Source organism: Choloepus didactylus, chromosome 11 (assembly GCF_015220235.1).
Source record: "Choloepus didactylus isolate mChoDid1 chromosome 11, mChoDid1.pri, whole genome shotgun sequence".
Classification (NCBI taxonomy): domain Eukaryota; kingdom Metazoa; phylum Chordata; class Mammalia; order Pilosa; family Megalonychidae; genus Choloepus; species Choloepus didactylus.
Genome location: NC_051317.1, coordinates 24,589,873 through 24,610,202, shown reverse-complemented (window position 1 = coordinate 24,610,202; position 20,330 = coordinate 24,589,873). Strand labels below are relative to the sequence as shown.

Here is a 20,330-nt window from a genome sequence, read left to right as displayed (position 1 = left end):
TCAAATTCTGCCTTCCATCCAGCACCAGGACTCAATTTTGCCAAATTCTCTGCCACTTTAAAACAAGGATCGCCTTTCTTCCCGTTGGCAATGACACATTCATCATTTCTGTTTAAGTCCTCATCAGAGGTATCTTTAGAGTCCATATTTCTACCAACAGTCTCTTCAAAGCAATTTAGGCCTTTTCTATCAAGCTCCTTCACAATTCTTCCAGAATCTTCCCCGTATCTGTTTAAAAAACTGTTCCAACATGTTTGGTGTTGGCAAACTCAGCAGCTCCCCGCTTATGGTACCAAAATCTGTTCCGGTTTGCTAATGCTGCTAGAATTAGATGGATTGGCTTTTATAAAAGGGGTTTATTTCATTACACAGTTACAGTCTTAGGGCCATAAAGTGTCCAAGGTGACACATCAGCAATCGGGTACCTTCACTGGAGGATGGCCAATGGTGTCCGGAAAACCTCTGTTAGCTGGGAAGGCACGTGGCTGGCGTCTGCTCCAAAGTTCTGGTTTCAAAATGGCTTTCTCCCAGGACGTTCCTCTCTAGGATGCAGCTCCTCAAAAATGTCACTCTTAATTGCTCCTGGGGCATTTGTCCTCTCTTAGCTTCTCCGGAGCAAAAGACTGCTTTCAAAGGCCATCTCCAAAATGTCTCTGTAAGCTGCAGCTCCTCTCTCAGCTCCTGTGCATTCTCCAAACTGTCCCTCTTGGCTGTAGCAAGCTTGCTCCTTCTGTCTGAGCTTATATAGTGCTCCAGTAAACTAATCAAGGACCAGGCTGAATGGGCAGGGCCACACCTCCCTGGAAATTATCTAATCAGAGCTATACCCACAGTTGAGTGGGTCACATCTCCATGGAAACACTCAAAGAACTACATCTAATCAACACTAATACATCTACCCACACAAGATTGCGTCAAAGATAATGGTGTTTGGTGGGACATAATGCATTGAAACTGGCACACTTGGGGAGCTCCAATGCCCTTCAGGTTAGATGGTTAACCGAGTTCTTTATCTCGGGGTTTGTTTTATGGTCTTCGGGGTTTGAGGAACGTGTCACTCGGGGCTTTGCCCACTGCAGCAGGTTGTGAGCTCTGGCGAGACCTGCCTGAGAAAATCCTCCAGAACAACTCCCAGCTCTGTTCTAAATCTCTTGGCTGGGGAAACTCCATTTTGTTTTATGTCTTTCTACACCCACTAGGCTCAGACAGCCTCCTGGGAGATCCTGGTTCTGCGGGTCTGCAGGTAACAGGGAAACCCGACGGTGATGCTCGTGGGAGCTCTGCATGTGGTCGTGAGCCCTCCCCAGGGACAGCCCACTGCTGAGCGCTGCCCTCCCGCCCCCTGCCCTTCCTAGCAGAGAGAAGTCCCAGGGTTTGGTGTCCTCTCAACGGCACCTGAGTCTGTGCTCTACGGGCAGTGTACACCCCGAGGGCACCTCATCTCTGCGGGTGAGCAGGGGGCAACTGCACCCCTAACTCGGGTCCCCCAGGCCGCGCTTAGAGCGACATTCCCCCTGCTAGTCTGACCACTGCCCAGCCTTGGTGGGAGCCTGAGGGTGCTCTCACACTGGGACACGGTGTTCGGGGGGGTAACGGAGGACCACTGAAGCGAGGGGCAGGGGGTGCTCCCCACCGGGGGCCTGCACTGTGGGGAAAGAGAAAGGGCGCAGGGCGGCGTCCGGAACGGAGCTGGTCACCGAGGCTCCAGTGGGCTGTGCTGGCCCCGCGGCGGCTCTGGAACGAGCTGACGTGACGGGGGTGGACAGTCAGGCGATGAAGGCCACAGGCCAAACGCCAGCAAGGCGGGCTCTGAGGGTGGGGCCGGTGGGTGCTCTCTGTGCCCCCCCTTCGGCTTCTCTGGGTGTACGTTTTCCATGGGTAATGATGCGGGGACATTTGAGTGTGGGAAACAGGTGGAGAGTAGAGATGGTGTGTGTGCACATGTGTGCAGTGTGTGATTGTGTGCACATGTGGGGGGTCCTCAGGGGCCGTGCGCACCCCAGCACCCTCCCTGCCGTGTCCTCCAGGATGGTCCTTTTTGCTTTCCGTCTTCCAGGGCGTACTGAGTTTCTGAGAAAGTTAAATCGTCACGCATTTATCTATATTTTGATATCTTGACTAATTTTTAAGTATTGGGTCAGGGATGAGAGAACAATAGCGTATGATAGATCTGCTATTTTGATGTAGGAGCCTCCTGCTAACATTTTTACTAGTAGGTCTTTCAAAACTTCTATGGACAATCTTGCACAGCCCCCTGTAAGTCCCTCCCGGGTTCAGCTGTGCAGGTGGAAGCGAGCACTGCCCCGACCCTGCGGCAGCTCCGAGCAGGACGGTCCACTGCAGCGTGCATGGGGCAGGGGTGTCGTCAGCTGGTGGCCAGGGTGGCTTTGGGGCAAGGAACAAGCACCCGCATTCTAGAAGTGGGTGCCAGGACCCACTGCCACCCGGGGCTCCTCACGCTCCCCGTGGCCTCTCGGCCGCACGAGACCCTCGTACTCATCAGGGAGAGAGCACGGTCACGCGCCGTGCCCACCTTACGGGTGAGCGTTCTGAGTGCCCGAGAGGCGGGGTGCCCAGGCCCCCAGGAGTGCAGGGGCGGCCTCTCCTCTCCGGCAGGTGCTCCTGCTGCCGCACTGGGCCCCCCTTTGTTAGTCATCCTACACGGCGGCCTGCATTCCCTGGATTTCTCTCTCTGCAGAACACAGGGAGCCAACACCAGGAACCGGGATCCGTGGGCGGCAGAGGTGCTGGACAGGAATGCTCAGCCCCAGGTAAGACATTTTGGAGTTTGGGTCATGGTGGTTTGATTCTCTAAAGCATAAAAATATTTCCTAAAAATGAGCAAAATCCCCATGGAAGTTACAGGGCTATAGGACATTTGCCAGTCGCCTGCCTCTCGATGCCAGTGGTCACCTGAAACGCCACTGATGCCCGGGCCATGTCCGCAAGGAGCGTGCTGGGGATGAGCCCGCAGGCTGCGCGGAGGTGACAGGCTACGCGTTCACCCGCTTATCTCCAGGTCTGTGCCAAGGGTTGTTGTTCCCAAATCCTACTGACCTATGAACTTTAACAAACAATAACACCTGCCATTTAAGATGCCTTTTGGTGAAAGGCCATGGCCTGTCTCTGAGCTCTCCGATAAACCCTTAAGGAGACCGTGGAGTGCTGTGAAAACACTGCCGGGGCCCACTGCCGCCAAGCAGGAGTCGTGTGGAAACGTACCAGGTGGAGACCACCTGTGGGAGCCCCCAGAGCCAGGAGGAATCCACGCCCACACGTGCACACACACGTGTCAAGCCACCAGCCCCGTCTGCGGGCGACAGAGCGAGCCTGACACCTGGACGCAGGGGCCGTGGTCTCGCCGTGGCGTCGGGGCAAAGCGAGCTGTTCTCCGCACCCGCATAGCCAGGGCTTTCTGCTCAGGGTCCTCTAGAGAAGGCGCCCGGAGACCGGCTGGACGAGAAGGGTCTGCTGAACCTTCTCCCTGAGGCTGGCCTCGTCCCTGTGCAGAGCCCTGTAGGGGGGCAGAAGTCGGACACCCCATTACCCGAGGTCTGCTGTGCCCCGAGCACTCGAGGAGACCCCCGAGGACCGGTGAGCAGCCTGCGGCGCCCGTGCGTCCTGTGCCGTCCTGCAGGGCGGGCCGGGCCGGGGTCTCGCTGCCGGTGCTCGGGAGCAGCAGAACGGGAAGGGGCTCCCCACAAAGGCAGCGCTGGAGGGGCCAGCACGGGGCCCCGGGAAGCCGGACCACACCCTTCAGTGGGAAACGTGCGGAGACGACAAGATAAAGGGGGCTTGTGGGGTACGGAGAGAGTGTAAGAAATGGAACAGGACAGCACAGAGTTTACGTTTTGTGGGACAGAAAATGAGACGAATGCTGTGCAGAATGCCCCGGTGGTTTGGAGGACAACCTCGGTGAGCCACAATCGAGCTCCGGAGGGATTTCTGCAAAACAGCACCTGAAGCCCCCGCGCTCGCTCCGTGCAGGTGAAATGGCTGCGAAGTGGGAGAAAGGAGGGGCGGGGGACACGGCTGCACCACCCACCACCGACCACCCATCCCCACGCAGCTGGGCGTGGCGTCAGGAGCTGCGGACCCTCCGAAGGCTCGGTGCCGGGGGGAGAGCTCCACTCGCGGCTGGAAGACTCGGTGTCCTCCAGGGAGGCGCGGACTCAGCACACCTGCCTGCTGCAGTCACAGGTGATTCCCAGGGCTTGCCTGTCAGTGTCCTTCCAGGGAGCTTTCAGAAAGGTGCAGCCTCCTATTTAAAAATACTCACCACTTAGTTTCTAAATGAGTACTGTTTCCTGTGACAGTGTCTTACAATTGTGTATTACTTTAGAGGGTAAAGAGCACATCATGCGTATGTGAAATTACTTAATCTTTGCAATGTGTCCTCCTGTTTCTAGACAGGGATATGAAGGCTCAGAAAGATTGTTTGATTTTTACATAATTGCAGAAAGGATTTAAGGTGGATTTTAAGGATCATAACGTACAAACAGATGGCATGAATGAAAAAGAGAGGGGAAAAGGAAATGAAAAGATGAGTCAAATGCAGCCAAGAGCTTGCAGGCTCTAGTCGTGTGGTAGGTTGATCACTAGAACTGACCATCGCTCTGGAAACAGGTGCGCACGTGGGTGCAGGATTCTCACAAGTGTCCGTGACACTGTTGAGACAGTAAGGGTTCTCAGGCAGGAGACTGAAGCAGTGAGGAGGCCCCCGAGAACCCGTGGGCTCGGCTGCCTGTGCCCCGAGGACAATGCCAACCTGGGCAAGTTGTCGCTTCACAGCAGGTGGAAGAGAAGACCAAGCTCAGAGCATGGACAAAATGGGAGGCCACGGAGTGGTATCCCCGTCAGTTTGGGACCCCCAAGGGGCTATGCCCACATTGAAGTGGTGAGCTAGAAGGGACTCACCTCCCCACCGGGGGCCCGGGAACCGGCAGCTCCCTCAAACCTCGGAGCTGAAAGGAGGAGAGAAAAACCACTCGCAAGTGGTGGGAGCAGCAGGCTGCCCCCAGCTTCCGGCTGCGAGGGTGACCCAGAGCCCCGAGCGCAGAACTCAGTGTGGGATAATTGTGGCCTGCTCATGGCAGGGGCCAGGCACCCCTCTGAGGGCTCACCCTTCATCCCAGTCACCAAGATTTTTCACAATTAAAAGAAAAATTAAAAGCTTCCCATAGGACTGGTGGCTTGATGGGTTGAGCCCTCTACCATAAGTTTTACCCTTGGGAAGACGGTTGCTGCAAAGGAGAGGCTAGGCCTCCCTGTATTTGTGCCTAAGAGTCTCCTCCTGAATGCCTCTTTGTTGCTCAGATGTGGCCCTCTCTCTCTGGCTAAGCCAACTTGAAAGGTGAAATCACTGCCCTCCCCCCTACGTGGGATCAGACACCCAGGGAAGTGAATCTCCCTGGCAACGTGGAATATGACTCCCGGGGAGGAATGTAGACCCGGCATCGTGGGATGGAGAACATCTTCTTGACCAAAAGGGGGATGTGAAAGGAAATGAAATAAGCTTCAGTGGCAGAGAGATTCCAAAACGAGCCGAGAGATCACTCTGGTGGGCACTCTTACGCACACTTTAGACAACCTTTTTAGGTTCTAAAGAATTGGGGTAGCTGGTGGTGGATACCTGAAACTATTAAACTACAACCCAGAACCCATGAATCTCGAAGACAGTTGTATAAAAATGTAGCTTATGAGGGGTGACAGTGGGATTGGGAATGCCATAAGGACCAAACTCCACTTTGTCTAGTTTATGGATCGATGTGTAGAAAAGTAGGGGAAGCAAACAAACAGACAAAGGTACCTAGTGTTCTTTTTTACTTCAATTGCTCTTTTTCACTCTAATTATTATTCTTGTTATTTTTGTGTGTGTGCTAATGAAGGTGTCAGGGATTGATTTAGGTGATGAATGTACAACTATGTAATGGTACTGTAAACAATCGAAAGTACAATTTGTTTTGTATGACTGCGTGGTATGTGAATATATCTCAATAAAATGATGATTAAAAAAAAAAAAAAAAAAAAGCTTCCCATAAAAAAAAATGAGTACCCTTGGAAACAAAGCACTGTGGGCAAGGATGACAGAATCTATTGCAGAAACTGTCACACAAAGACTTCAGACATTAACACACCCAAACATAAAATAACTGTGAAAAACAAAGTTGAAAATATCTTAAGGGATCAGACATTTATTTTTTTAAAAAAAGTGCCAGGCAGATTTGAAAAAGTACCAAACAGAACTTACAGAAATGAAAAAATCACTGAAATTTAAAATAACACCTGACTGATGAATTTAACTGATTAGACATCATTGAAAAGTGAATTAGTGAACTGAAAGGTAGAGTTGAAGAAATTACATAACTAGATGCACAGAGAATAAAGAAAGGCAAAGTATGAAGGAAAGCGAATGAAAACAGAGCTTGAAGTGTATGATATGTCTAATCAGAGTCCCAGAAAGAGAGAAGAGGGAGAATGGAAAGAGGAAATATTGAAGACATGATGGCTGAGAATTTTGTGGCACTCTTGGAAGACCAACTCAGATTCATAAAGCCCAAGGAACCCAAGAAGAGCAAATAAAATTCTAACCTCATCCTAATAAGCTACCAAACACCTGAGAGGAAGAAAATATACTTTTTAAATATTCAGTGATTAAAAGACAGATGATCTTTGAAGGAGTTATTGATTGACCAACTTCACATGAATGCAAGTCACAACAGAGTAAAAACATGTTGGTGGGAATGTCGATCTAGGATTCTATGCCCATGTTTTGTATCTTTTAAGAATGAGGCTGACCCAGGGGAGTGAATCTCCCTGGCAACGTGGAATATGACTCCCGGGGAGGAATGTAGACCCGGCATCGTGGGATGGAGAACATCTTCTTGACCAAAAGGAGGATATGAAATGAAATGAAATAAGCTTCAGTGGCAGAGAGATTCCAAAAGGAGCCGAGAGGTCACTCTGGTGGGCACTCTTACGCAGGATGTAGATAGCCCTTTTTGGGTTCTGATGAATTGGAATAGGTAGCAGTAAATACCTGAAACTATCAAACTATAACCCAGAACCCATGAATCTTGAAGACAATTGTATAAAAATGTAGCTTCTGAGGGGTGACAATGGGATTGGGAAAGCCATAAGGACCACACTCCACTTTGTCTAGTTTATGGATGGATGAGTAGAAAAATAGGGGAAGGAAACAAACAGACAAAGGTACCCCGTGTTCTTTTTTACTTTAATTGCTCTTTTTCACTTTAATTATTATTCTTGTTATTTTTGTGTGTGTGGTAATGAAGGTGTCAGGGATTGATTTAGGTGATGAATGTACGACTATGTAATGGTACTGTGAACAATCGAAAGTACGATTTGTTTTGTATGACTGCGTGGTATGTGAATATATCTCAATAAAATGAAGATTAAAAAAAAAGGATGAGGCTGAAATAGATATTTCTAAGAAATGTTAGAAATGAAAAATATACCCTTTACAATAACTTAAAAATGTGAGGTCCCTAGGAATAAACTTAAAAATTTAGGAAAAAATTATGAATCTTAGAGACATTTTCAAAAGGTCTAAACACACGAAGAGGTGTACAATATTCATAGATTGTGAGACATATTGTAAAGATGTCAATTTTCCCAAATAAAGGCCATGCAACTTCAAAGAAGTCCCTAAAGGGTGTGCGTGGGTGTGGGTGGTGGTGCAAGGGGAATTGCACAGGGTCAGGGACACCCGAGACACTCCTGCAGGAAGGGGCCACGTGGGGAGAGCCGCCTCAGCAGGCAGCAGTTCTCACGGTGATGGGAGACCGTGGTTTTGGTGCGAGAACAGGCCCAGAGAGCAGTGAGATGGGTCAGAGGAGCCGGGACATGCAGACACTCAGTTTCTGAGAGAGCGTGATTACTGATGGGCAGAGATGGGGGGGCTTTCCAATAAATGCTGCTGGGACACATCAGAAAAATGTGAAATGGGACCATGCAGAAGGACAACTCCACCTGGAGGTAAAGGAAAAACCATAAAAAATTTTAGAAGAAAATATTGGACAATAACCTTTGTGTCCTCAGGGTGTAGAAGGATTTCTCAAGATATTAAAGGCAGCACTCACAAAGGAAAACAAGCATAAATCAGACTGCTGATCACAAAAGGTACCATTAAAAAGTGAAAAGTTGGGGAAAATATTTCTCATACATAACTGAGAAAGGATTGGTATCCAGAACATATAAAGGATTATGACACCAGAGGAAAAAAGTAGAAAAATTACTGAGTGGGCACACCACAAAAGAGGAGACCCAAAAGGCCAATCAACATATGAAAAGTGCACAACCATTTACACCACTCTGTATGGTTAGCAAAACTTTAAAGCCGACAGAACCAAGTGCTGGCGAGGAGGGGAGCCGTGGAGGGCCACGTGCTGCGGGCACAAGCTGAGCATGAGTCTGAGGCTGAGCCGGGCCTGCCCCGGGTGCCCTCAGCTCCCGCCCCGTGTATCCAGAGAACCTCCTGTCCGGGCACCCCCAGAGGTGAGATGTGTCCGTCGCAGCCTCTCATCGCGGCCTCCGACTGGGACAATGAAACGCCCATTTGGGAGCCTGCACAAGTAAACCGGAGCTTCATACAATGAAATCCTAAACCGCTTTAAAACGAGGGAGGGACGGTGAGCACGTGCACCTATCTCCCTGTTGTTTTCTGTTATCCTTATGGTGAAATATTTCATACACACAGAAGATGGGTAAATCTCTCATGTGCATTTAATATGGTAACCTGCGTGTAGGAGATACACGTGTTGGTAAGCTTCTGGCAGCAAGATGGGGCAGGTGAGTGCGGGAGGGTCGCCTGGCTCACGGAGATTGGGCTGTGGGGGGCTCCATGTCTGAACCCCAGTGTCTTCCCAGAGACCAAAAAGGACACAGCCCTCCGACGCCCTCCCACCCCCATGCTGGTCCCGGTCACAAGACAGGAGGGCCCCAGCTGCACCCCAAGGCCCCGGTGGCCTGGAGGAGGGAACCCCTGCTCGGCAGAGCTCCCCCAGCCGCTCGCTGTGCCGTTTCCTTTGCTCTGCGGGAGGCTAGTCGCCAAGTGCTCCCCGCAGCTGGGGCCCTTCCACCTGGCGGCCTCCCCACCACCCCTCGCAGAGACCCTGCCCAGGGATTCAGCCCTGGAGGGGCCCCTGCTCCCCAGCTCCCCGACCTCCAGCAGCCCCACCCCATCAGCAACCAAGCTCTGGGGTGCCCTCCATGGGGGTCAGAAGCCCCAGAGCTTGGGTCCAACGCTGCTGCCAACAAGGCTGAGGGGGGAGCAGGGCTCTCAGGAGCTGTGTGGCCTCCAGCAGGGCCAGCGCCAGGGTCCAGAGAGGACCCAGCTGCAGGGGGAGACGCGACTGCAGGGGGAGACGCGACTGCGGTGGGGGGGGGGGGCGCGGCTGCAGGGGGGATGTAGCTACTATATGGGGACATGGCTTCGGTTGGGGACGTGGCTACATATGGGGACGCAGCTGTGGATGGGGACACGGCTACATGTGGGGACACTGCTTCGATTTGGGATGTGGCTGCAGATAGGGACGTAGTTTCCCTCAGGGTCGAGGCTGTTGATGGGGACGTGCTGCCTGGAGCTGCCTGGTATGGCACAGGCCTCTCCTGTCACACACGAAGGGTCGAGGAGAGGAGCCGTAGCCGCTGCTTGTGAGTTTCAGTGCTGGTTGGGAAGATGTTGACAAGCTCTGCGTTTTACTCGGCTTAGTGCCATGTTGTGCTGTAAGAGGAAAGTACAATTTTCTAAACATACACCTACAGTTTATACTTGGAAGCAGATTCAAGATGGACTTCATGGAAAAGTGCTTTCCTTTTGTTGCTAAGTGAGGTTGATGACTATTGGAGTAATTCTTCAGGAAATTGTTTGTAACTCCTTGGGAAGTGTTATAAGACATAAAATTAAATTTTAATAGCAATAAACTTGAAACAGTCTTGGTTGAGTTTAATTCCTCATCTGAAAGAACGGTGAGCCCCCGGCAGGGAAGGCTTCTGAAGCTTTGCCTGGGCGCTGCGTGGAGGGCAGCCGGGGGTCCCGTGCCTGGCCTGGCCGTGGAGGGCAGCCCCTCCGCGGGAGCCCGAGGCCTGGCTCGGACCGCGTGCCTCTGGGCCTCCAGAACTGTCTTCCAGTGTTGCCAGCGAGTGACGTGCACAGTCTCTCCCGGGCCCCACTCTGCCCCTGTACGCCCTGGACTCCCACCCACCCAGCCCCACGCGAGCCCACCGGGCGGCACCTCCGAGGCCCCGCAGGAGCCAGGCAGCCGCAGTGCCCTCTGGGGAGGCCGGCCCGGGGCTCGGGGGGTGGGGGTGGGTGCTCCAGCCGGGCCCGGTCCGCGCCTCCCACTGCCGGCCCACTGCCCATATCTACGGGGGGGACCCAAACCCCAGCTCCTCTCCTGCAGGTGTGCACGGAGATGGGGTCCTCGTCCATGAGCTGCATCCAGGTGAAGTGAGGCCCGGGTGTGCCGAGCGTGTCAGAGCACGTCCCTGGTGGGTGCGTGCTTGACCATCACCTGCGTCTCCTCCGTACTGACCGCCAAGGATGAGTGGTCTCTTCCTCGCTAAGGGGGCCTCGTGCCTCCAGGCCCCTGCCCTTGTGCTGCCCTCGCTTTCTGGGCTCCACTGCGTCCACAGGAGACCCCTCTGCATCTGTCTCTGTCTGTCTCCAGGCCCACGTCTGTCACTGTCCCTATGTCCATATCTACATCTATGTCCACGCCACGTCGATCAGTCTCGATCTCTAAAGAGGCTCATTTAGGGAACTGTCTCACATGACCAGGCAGGAATGTCTGAGATGTGCAGGGCAGGCAGGAGGCGACAACTCGGAGACCGACGCTGAAGCCTTGAGGCAGAATTCCCTTTCCTCCCGGAAGCCTCCCTTGTTTGCTCCTAAGGCCTGCACGTGGCTGGGGAGGCCACCACGCTGTCGGGTGTTTGACTGCGGAGGTTAACCACCTCTCTGAAGTGCCGTCAGAGCCACGACCAGCCCAGCTTTGCAAACAGCGGACACCTGAAATTCACCCCCCAGCCCCTGCCTCTACCTGGAAGTGCTCTCCAGGGGGCTGTTCCTGCGAAGCCCCCGCGCCCTGCAGCCTCTCCGGGTGGGTCAGTCCTCCGTGGGGGTTCTCACCCCCCTGCTTCTCAGGCTCCCCTGGCCGCCCTCCGCCCCGGGGTGCCCCACTCCTCACTGCACTTTCTGAGCTGAATTGGTTCAGAGACAACCAGGGCTGGTCTCCGCGCACGAGGAGCGGTGCTGATGCCAGGCGACCTGTGGACGGGTGTGGCCCCCTCGGCCCCGCCCGGGCCTCGCCGCCATGCCTGAGGCCTCAGGGTGTGTCCACGGATGGCCCCGTGCTGGGGTCACAGTCCCGCCTCCCTCCCACCTCCATCCTCTGCTTCCCGACTGCTACCGATGGTTCTGGAACATTTCCACGGGGGAAGCCTGAAGCTCGCTTTGTGCTGCAATTTTAACACAGTGAAATCACTGCATTTATGTCAAGAGTGTGTGTGTGTGTTTTGAAAAATGCACCAAACAGTCCACCTTTTGGCTAATTGGATAAGAGGAGCCCAAATGAGGAAACTGCTAATTATCCCATCTGTGTGGCTAAGAATAACGTCCAGGTCATGGCTCAGTGCCGTGTGACCTAAAGCCCAAGCTTCATCCTAAATAAAGGAGAAACTGAGTCACACGTAGTTGGGCCTTGGGGATACGACTCCCCTGCCTGAGCTTTATCGCTGGCTTGAAATCCTCACTTCCCACTGCGGAGGGGCAGGTGTTTCAGTGACACAAGAGTGTGACAACCAGTCTTTGACAGAGATTGACTGCAGGTGGGGCGGGGGGTGGGCAGAGCCAGGACCCCATGACCGGGGTGGGTGGGGGGTGGTGTGCTGAGCTGCCCCAAAGGCTTGGTGGAATGCAGGGCTGGGGTTGTTGCCACCCAGCCCCCATGACCCTTCTGGCTCAGCCCCCCAGCTTCTGAGCAGTCTTGGCTGGGCTCCCTGACCTGCCTGAGCCCCCACCTAGGGGTCTGGCCTCAGTTCTGGCTAGGATGAGACCACCCTGGGAGGAGGACAGAGCCCAGGGAGCCTGCGGTGGTGGTCGGGGTCAGCTCCACGGAACCGCAGCAGGGAGGCAGCCTGGGGTGGAGCTGTGCCTCTCAGCGGCCTGGGAAAGGGGGGCCTGGAGAATGGAGCCTCCTGCACCCCCAGTCCCAGCCCACCAGGCACCCCAGTACTTCCGCCACCCCCCGGGCCTTTTGCTGAGGCTGAAGGCTGTGACGGGCCAGGCCTCTGGACAGCCCGGCCATCCCCACCCCCCGACCCCGCAAAGAGCGCACACGACGGGGAGGGGGCAGCAGTGTCCTGAGAGCGAAGGCGACAGAGAAGAGAATGTCCGGCCCACGGCTTTTCACAACGCGACAAGGGAGGCCCCCGAGTCAGCCGAAGCTTGAAGGCCCGGAGCAGGGTGGGAGCCAAGGAGGGGTCCGGCAGGCTGCTTGTCCCGGGGCGGGGGGGCCCTCATCTACACGCGAGCGGCAGGGCGACCCGGGTACCCCTCTCCCGCCCCCCTGCGCCCCCCGCCCGGGGCCCCGCGCCCTCTCGGGTCCGCTCGGCCTCCGCCCAGTCCCCCGCCCCTGCCCTTTGCCCGGGGCTGAGCCCCGACCCCGCTCCCGCGCCCGGCGAGGCCGCGCCCCTCCGTGTCCCAGCGCGCCCCACCCGGAGGCGCGTCCCGCGCACCGCGTCTCCCCGCGCCGTCCCGGGCGTCCTGGCGGCGCCGCGCGGAGCAGGTTCGATCCGGCGCTGGCCTGGCCGGGGGCCGCCGCCCGCGCCTCCCCCGCGGCCCCCACGCGGCGCGCGCCCGGCGCACCCCGCGGACCCGGCCTTGTAAGAGAAGGCGGCGCCGGCCCCCGCGCTGCGCGCGGCTCGCTGCCCGGGGCGGGGCCGCCTCAAACGAGCGGGGGGCGGGCCGGGCTGGGCCTCGGCGGGGCGGGGCGCGGCCAGTGGGCTCCCGGGTCCGCGCGCGCCGAGTCGCCCGGCGCTGCTGCGCTGCCGCCCCTTCTCCGAGGTAAGCGGCTCGCGGGTGGCCGCCGCCGGGCGCGCGTGGGGAGGCGCTCGGGCCGCGGGCGCGGTGCGGAGGGGCCCCGCGGGGACGCCGGGCCCGCCCCTGCCCGCTGCTCGCCGCCACCTGCGCCCCGCTGGGTCCGCCTCCGAGGCCCGGCACCCGTCGCCCCCCGCGCCCCAGCGCTGCCATGTGGGCCGGGCTCCCCGGGCGGGCGGCGCAAAGGCTGCGCCGGGCCCGCGCCCCGTCACCACTCCTCGGCCGGCGCAGGCGCGTGGTGGCGCTTCGGCGGGAGCAGCGGGCTGGGGTCGAATGGCCATCTCTGGGCCCGGTGACGCGCAAAGACGCTCCTCTCGGCCCTTCCCCGGAGGCGGCCTCCCCTACCCGCGCGCGTCCCTCTCCAAGCACAGCGACAACGCGGTTACCCACGCCTGGCCCGGGGCCGCTGCCCGAGCTGCCTGCGCGCTCGCATCCTCCAGCGACCCAGGGGAAATTAGGGCTGGGGGCTGAAGGGCAGCCCCCAAGACAGCCGGCGTTAGGGCTCGGTGGCCGCAGAAAGCCCGTTTTGCGTGCACGGCCCAGGGCGAGCGCGACCCCTCCCCGCTGCCGCCCCTTTGGGGTCTCGGCTTGGGCCGCCGTGAGGCCCGCCTCTGGCGTTAGGTTCCGGTTCTCATGACAGCTGGGAGTGTGGGACTCGCAGTGTGCACGTCCAGAAGCTTCCCTGGAGAGGGTCAGGTTGTCTCATCACGTGTTTGCAATCAAGATCGGGAGGTTGCCCAGGTTTTTTCGCTCTTCTCTGGGTGGGGAGCTGTGTCCTGCCCTGAAGGAGGACCCCGAGCGCCTTCTCTTCTGCGGTTTGTTATGTAAACGAACCCTTAAACGTGACACGAAAACCCTTGGAGCTGCCTTTGCAGAGACTGCTATTTGATAGGCTTTTTATGGCCTCTCCCGAGGCCCAGACACCTTTCAAGTGTAACCGGGCTTTGATGTCATCCGCCCTGTATTTAAGGGCCCATTTTCGGGCAGAGATTCTTCGGATACTTTTTGTGCAAGAGCTGCGAGGGGTGGGGTTGGGGGCTGGGGAGCCGGGGGGGGGGTCAGGGGGCCCCCTTAGTGGGTGCCCGGTAGTCAGGCTGGGGGGTGGGGTTGCAGCGGGGCTGGAGGTGGGGGGCGGCCGGGCAGAGTTGCCTCCGCCTTCACCGGGATCCACGCGGGCGCAGCGGCTGTGACCCCGGATCCCGGTTCCGTCTTCTCATCACGGCGCGCAGAAGGCACCGGGGCCCAGGGGAGCTGCCGGGCTTCCTGGGGTCGTCTGCGCAGTGTTCCCGGGGAAAGGGCCGGGACTCCAGGGACGCCGTAACTCGGTTACCGTCTCCTTTCTGTATTTGCAGGATTAGGAAGTGGCTGAGTTGGGGGTGAAACGTGTTGTTAGAGCAAAGTCTCACTCGTTGATTGACCTCGTGACTCTGGAAGTTGCAGGAACAGTTTGAAACTATTATGAGAGGTTATAAATGTTCCCTGTGGGAATGTGCAAATCACAGGAGGATTTAGGAAGAAAATAAGGCCAGCGTCGGCGCTTGGGAGACCGGAGTGCCCCCCCGCCGGCGTGGCGGAGCCTCGGCGGCCTGAGAATTAAAGGCTTCCTGGGCGGGGCGGGCCGGCTGACGCGGCGCCTATTTATAGCAGCTGATGTTACCGGTGGGACCGGAGGGGCCGCTTCCCGGGGATCGGGCGCGGGGCCCCCGGGACTGTGGGGTCTGCCCGGCCCGGGCGGTCACTGCAGCGACCCCGCGCCCCTCGGCCTGCGGGGCGGACCCGCGGCTCCCGGCTCCGTGCGCCTGGCCAGGCCGAGTCCCCTGAGCCCAGACGGCCCCGCGCTGGGACCGCGGTTCCTCCGCTCCGCGAGGTAGGTGCTGTTCCTGGACCGCGGGGGAGGGTGCGGCTGCCCGCCCGCGCACCGCGGCCCACGTGGTCGCCACGCTCCCTGCGCGCTCCCGCCCCACTGCGCAGGCCCCTGTGGGGGAACGGGGGCCACAGCGATTCCTCCCGGCCCAGCACCCCTGACACCCGCATCCCGGCCCCAACATCCTGACCCCAACATCCCTGACCCCAGCACCCCCGGCCCATGGTGCACCCGACCCCCAGCACACCTGAGCTCCTGGCATTTCCAGTCCCAGGCACCCACAAGTTCCGCACCCCCACCCTGCCAGCCCCATCCCTGCTCAGAGAGAGCCTCCTCCCCCAGCACCCTCCTGTCACTCCCCCAAATGGCTCTGACCAGCCAGCTAGGGTCCCTGGGGGAAAGGTGGCCCCAGAACCCCCCAGAATCACACGGAATGTGGGAAGTGGCTGTCACCAGGAAAAAGGCAGGCGAGGACAGCAGCTTCCCCGGCCCCAATCCCGTTTCCTGGTGCTGGAATTTGACCGCTCTTGGGTTCCATGTTTCCCCTCTAAGTGTTGATGGGCCTGGCGAGATAATTGTCAATTGGAATTGGTGTCTGAGTGTTCACATGGGGCCCTATCTGACAAAGGGTCCTAAGAAAAACCGGACCTCCCGGCTTCCACACTGACGGTGTCCTCTTGTCCCCCGTGGCTCTGAAAGCCCGGTGCTCTCCCCGACGGGGTGGCAGGGGCGCCCGCTGTGGACGAGCCCTTCACACGGTGGGGCCTGTTCTCGGGGGAATTCTGAGAGGGACACTTGGTCCTGACCTTTCTTCAAGCTGGAGGGTTAACCACCCGGACCCGCCGCCTCTGTGCTCATCAAGCTTTCTGGCAGCTTAGAAAACCCAAGGACGCATCGCCTCCTCCCTCTCTCCCTCCTCCCCCTCTCCTGCTCTCCCTCCTCCCCCCTCCTCCTCCCCCCTTCCTCCTCCTCCTCTCCCTCTCCTCCTCCCCCTCCCTCCCCTCCCCTCCCCTCTTCCTCCCCACTCCTCCCACCCCCTCCCTTCCTCCCCTCTTCCTCCTCCTCCCCCCCTCCCACTCTCCCTCCTTCCCTCCTGCTCCCCCCCTCCTCCTCCTCCTCCCCCTCCTCCCCTTTCTCCTCCCCCTGCTCCTCCCACTTCTCTCCTCCTGCCCCTCCTCCTCTGGCTCCTCCTCCTGCTTCCCCCACTCCCCCTTCCCCTCCTCCCCCTCCCACTCCTCCTCCAGCCGCCCCTCCTCCCGCTCCTCCTCCTCCTCTACTCTGGTGGGACTGTCACCAGCAGCCATCACGTGCAGGCCTCACAACACCCCTTCAGGGTCGTGGTTGTCACTGCTGGCTGCACCCCTTCGTGCCTGCTGTCCTGGGCCATGGTTGCCCACTGTGGAGGTGTCTGGTGGGGACACGCTCGTCTTGTCACTGAGGTGTGCGTGGTGGCCTGTGCCACGGTGCTCCCCTGTGCCCTGCCCATCTGCGCCTCTACTCGCTGGCCCTCCACCCACGGCCCCCCAGCTCCTGTAATCTGATGCTGTGCAGAGGCCACCCTGAAGCCTGGGGTCTTAATGCCGTGACATCAATGTTGCTTTTGAGTCTGTGTCTGGACGTGCGTGATGCTTGTGTCTGCTCCGCGTTGACGGGGCAGTGCAGCCCTGGCCGGGGCCATCGGAGGCTCCTCCACTCACTGACGTGGACATTGATGACACGTCGGGCACAGCAGACCCATCTCTGTGTGGACCCTCCCCGTGGCCCCTCCACGCGGCGTCTCACCCTCTGTCCAGGTCCCCAGTACGTGTCCCAGGAGAGAACCAGGTGAGGGCCGTGTTGCTTCTTAGGCTCTGACCGCTGAGGTCACGCAGCTCCCTTCCAGTGTGTTCTAAGGCCGAGGCAGTTCTGGAAGCTGACGCAGCGTCCCCATCGCACTGTAAGGCGAGCACGTGGGTGGGGCCGCCATCGTGGGAGATACCACCTGCCCCTGTCCTTGAGGCTCTGAGGACCTGATGGGCAGGCTCACGGACTTCCATCCCCTGCTGTCCTCCTTCTTGGGGTGTGCACCCCTCGCCTCGGCTCACCTGCTCCCCAGCTCTTGTGCCCACCCCCCTCCCCGGCAGGAAGCCGCCTGGTCTCCTTGTTGCTTCTGTCTGCCCCTCCTCTTCTGTGGCCGGAGCTCTCCTGGGCCGGGCCTGGTGCCCCTCCTGGCTCTCGGGCAAGGCCTGCTGGCCGGGCTCTGCTGCGGGTAAGGAGCTGCTGCAGACGGCTGGGCCAGAAGACGTGGTCCGTGAATGTCTCCCGGCCCTGTGTCCCGCTCCTGCCAGGCTCGTCCCCCGAGCCTGCACCCGGTGTTCCCAAGGCCGCCCCTCCTCGCTCCTCCCCAGGGCCTGGACGCCCCCTCGCATGGTGCCACCTGCAGTTTCATCCTCCCATGCCCGCTGTTCCTGGCTGCTCCTCTCGTGCGCCCCTGGGCACTGTGCTCTAGTTTACACCTTTCTCGGTGTGAAGTCAGCAAGCACACGCTGCAAACACACTGGCGTACTTCACTGAGGTTACGTGCCCACGGGCGCTCACCTCCGGGGCTGCTTGGTCTTTGCTGTGAGGACACCCCGTCAGCCCTGTCTGCTTGTCCACCGCGCACTCTAGGGGTGCTGGGTTATTTCCATGCTTTGGCCATGACGAGCGTAGCTGCCGTGAACCTTCCTGTGATGCTCTGTGGAGCACACGTGCACGCGTTTCTCGTGGGCACGGACGGGAGGTGGAGGTGTGGGGCAGGGGTTGTGCCTACCGTCAGCGTCAGTGGACAGCACAGCTGGTTTTCCGGAGCGGCTGAAGCCGGCAGCCTCAGCAGCTGTGTCGCCCCACTTCCTCGCCAGCACGTGGCATGTCGGTCTTTATTTTTAACCATTCTGGTGGGTGTGTAGTTGGAGCTGGTTTGGGGTTTTATTTGCATTTTCCTGATTATGCTAATGAGGTTGAGCACCCTCATTTGGATATTTTCTTTCCTGAAGTACCTGCCCGAGTCCTTGCCCATTGCATTATTGCATTTTCTCTGTTTCTTATTGATCTGTAGGGGTTCTTTGTATATTCTGGATACAAGCCAATACTTGTTATATGTAACAACATCTTCTCCTGCTCTGCAGCTTGCCTTTTCACTCTCTTAATGATAGTTTTTGATGAACAGAAATTTATCATTTTAATCGGGTGCCCTTGAGCAGACTTTTCCTTTAGGGATGGTGCTTTTGGTGTCCTGTGTAATGATGTGTTCTCTTCCCCAAGGACGTAAAGATGTTCTCCCACAGTATCTTCTGGAAACTTTGTTGTTTTGCCTTTCCCTCTTCACTCTACCATGTACTTGAATTGATGGTGTTAAAGGTGGTTTTTGTTTTTTTCCAGATGTCTCTTCAGTCGACCCATCTCCATTCATTGAAAATACTCTTTTTCTCCTATTTTCCTGCCAGGTCCCCTTGCTCTTAAATCAGGTGTCTATACTTGCTTGGGTCTGGCTTTGGACTCTCTCCTGCTCCACGGATTTATTTACCTGCCTTTGTACCAGCACCGCACGCCACACTGTCTTCAGTGCTGTCACTTCATAATCGGTCTGTGGCTAGTGGGACGGTCGTCCTCTTCGTCGTCTTCAGGAGCCCTCAGCTGTTCTTGGCCTTGTAGAATCAGCCTAACTACCTCGGCATTGAAAAATGTCAGGATTCTGATTTGGATTATATTAAAACATTGGCTGAATTTAGGGAAAATCAACATCTCTATATATGCAGATTTTAACCCATGTTAATAGATAGCTCTCCATTTATTTAGGTCTTTTATTTCTTTAATAACGCTTTATAGTTCTCTGTGTGGATGGTCTTGCACATCTTTTGTTTAGATTTATTCCTAGGCAATTGATATTCCTCCGTGATATTTGAAATGGTACATTTCTTAAATACTTTTTGGTTGTCTGTTTTCCTGGGACAAATAAAATTGATTTTTATATGTTGACCATGTATCTAGAAGCCTTGATAAACTCACTCACTGATTCTAATAAATTATCATCATATTCCTTTGGATTTCATAAATACACAATCATAGCAACCGCAAGCAAAGACCACTTTATTTCTTCCTTTCCAATTCCCATGTCCCTTATTTCCTTTTTTGCCTTACTGTAATGACCCTGTGAATGGAAGTGATGATAGCAAACATCCTTGTCCTTTTCCAGTTTGAAAAGAAAAGGTTTCATAGTTATTCCGGTTTGCTAATGCTGCTGTTTTGCAAAACACCAGAAAAGGGTTGGCTTTCAGAAAGGGGATTTATTTGGTTACAAAGTTTCAGTCTTAAGGCCATAAAGCATCCAAGGTAAGGCATCAACAATCGGGTACCTTCACTAGAAGTTGGCCAATGGTGTCTGGAAAACCTCTGTTAGCTGGGAAGGCACGTGGCTGGCATCTTCTTGCTCCCAGGTTGCGTTTCAGAATGGTGTTCTCCAAAATGTCAGTGTCATCTTTCAATGGCTGTCTTCAAATGTCTCTCATCTGCTGCACTGAGTTCCTTCTGTTTGTCAGCTCTCTTTTATATGGCTCCAGTGATTTAATTAAGACCACCCTGAATGGATGGGGTAACACCTCCATGGAAATTATCCACTCAAAGTCATCAACCACAGTTGGGTGGGTCACATCTCCATGGAAACATCCAATCAAAGGTTCCAACCCAATCAACACTAATATGTCTGCCTCCACAAGATTGCATCAAAGATAAGGGCATTTGGGGGGCCATAATACATCCAAACTGGCACAGCCATGAAAATGTCCAAATTAAGGCATCAAGAGGAAGACACCTTCTCTGAGGAAAGGCTGCTGGCATCTGGGGCTCCTCTGTCACATGGGAAGGCACATGGTGACGTCTCCTGGTCCTTCCTCCTGGTGCTGGTTTCAGTGACTGTCTCCATATCTCTGAGCATTTCTCTCTCTGCTTTCCTGCTTTACCTGCCTTTTATCTTCTCATATAAGACTCCAGTGAAGGATTAAGACCCACCTTGAATGGGCTGCATCACATCTCAATTGAAATAGCCTAACCCAAGGTCTGACCCACAAGCTCTGCCCCCACAGGAATGGTTTAAAAGCAGGGTCTTTTTCTGGGGAAATAACAGATTGAACCCAGCATGGTAGTATTGACATCGTAACAATATTTAGTGTCACATCCAGGAACATGGAATTTCCTTCCATTTGTTTAGGTCTTCTTTAGTTTCCACTAGCAATATTTTATATAGTTTTCTGTGTACAAGTCCTTTACATCCTTGTTAGATTTTTCCTGGTATATTGAATTCCCCTAGTTGCTATGTACATGGCAATTTTT

The 20,330-nt window shown here is 56.1% G+C and overlaps 1 protein-coding gene across 2 annotated transcripts in view; it reads left to right on the top strand.

Moving 5' to 3' along the window:
• Nucleotides 1-12,996: 12,996 nt before the first annotated feature.
• Nucleotides 12,997-20,330, top strand: part of LOC119506362 (tubulin polymerization promoting protein) — a 33,003-nt gene continuing 25,669 nt past the window's right edge. Inside the window, exon 1 of one of the 2 annotated variants that reach the window (XM_037799386.1) lies at nucleotides 12,997-13,087. The gene's annotated coding sequence lies outside the window, so the exon portion shown is untranslated. The remainder of the gene's footprint in view (nucleotides 13,088-20,330) is intronic. The other variant, XM_037799387.1, reaches the window with a different exon arrangement.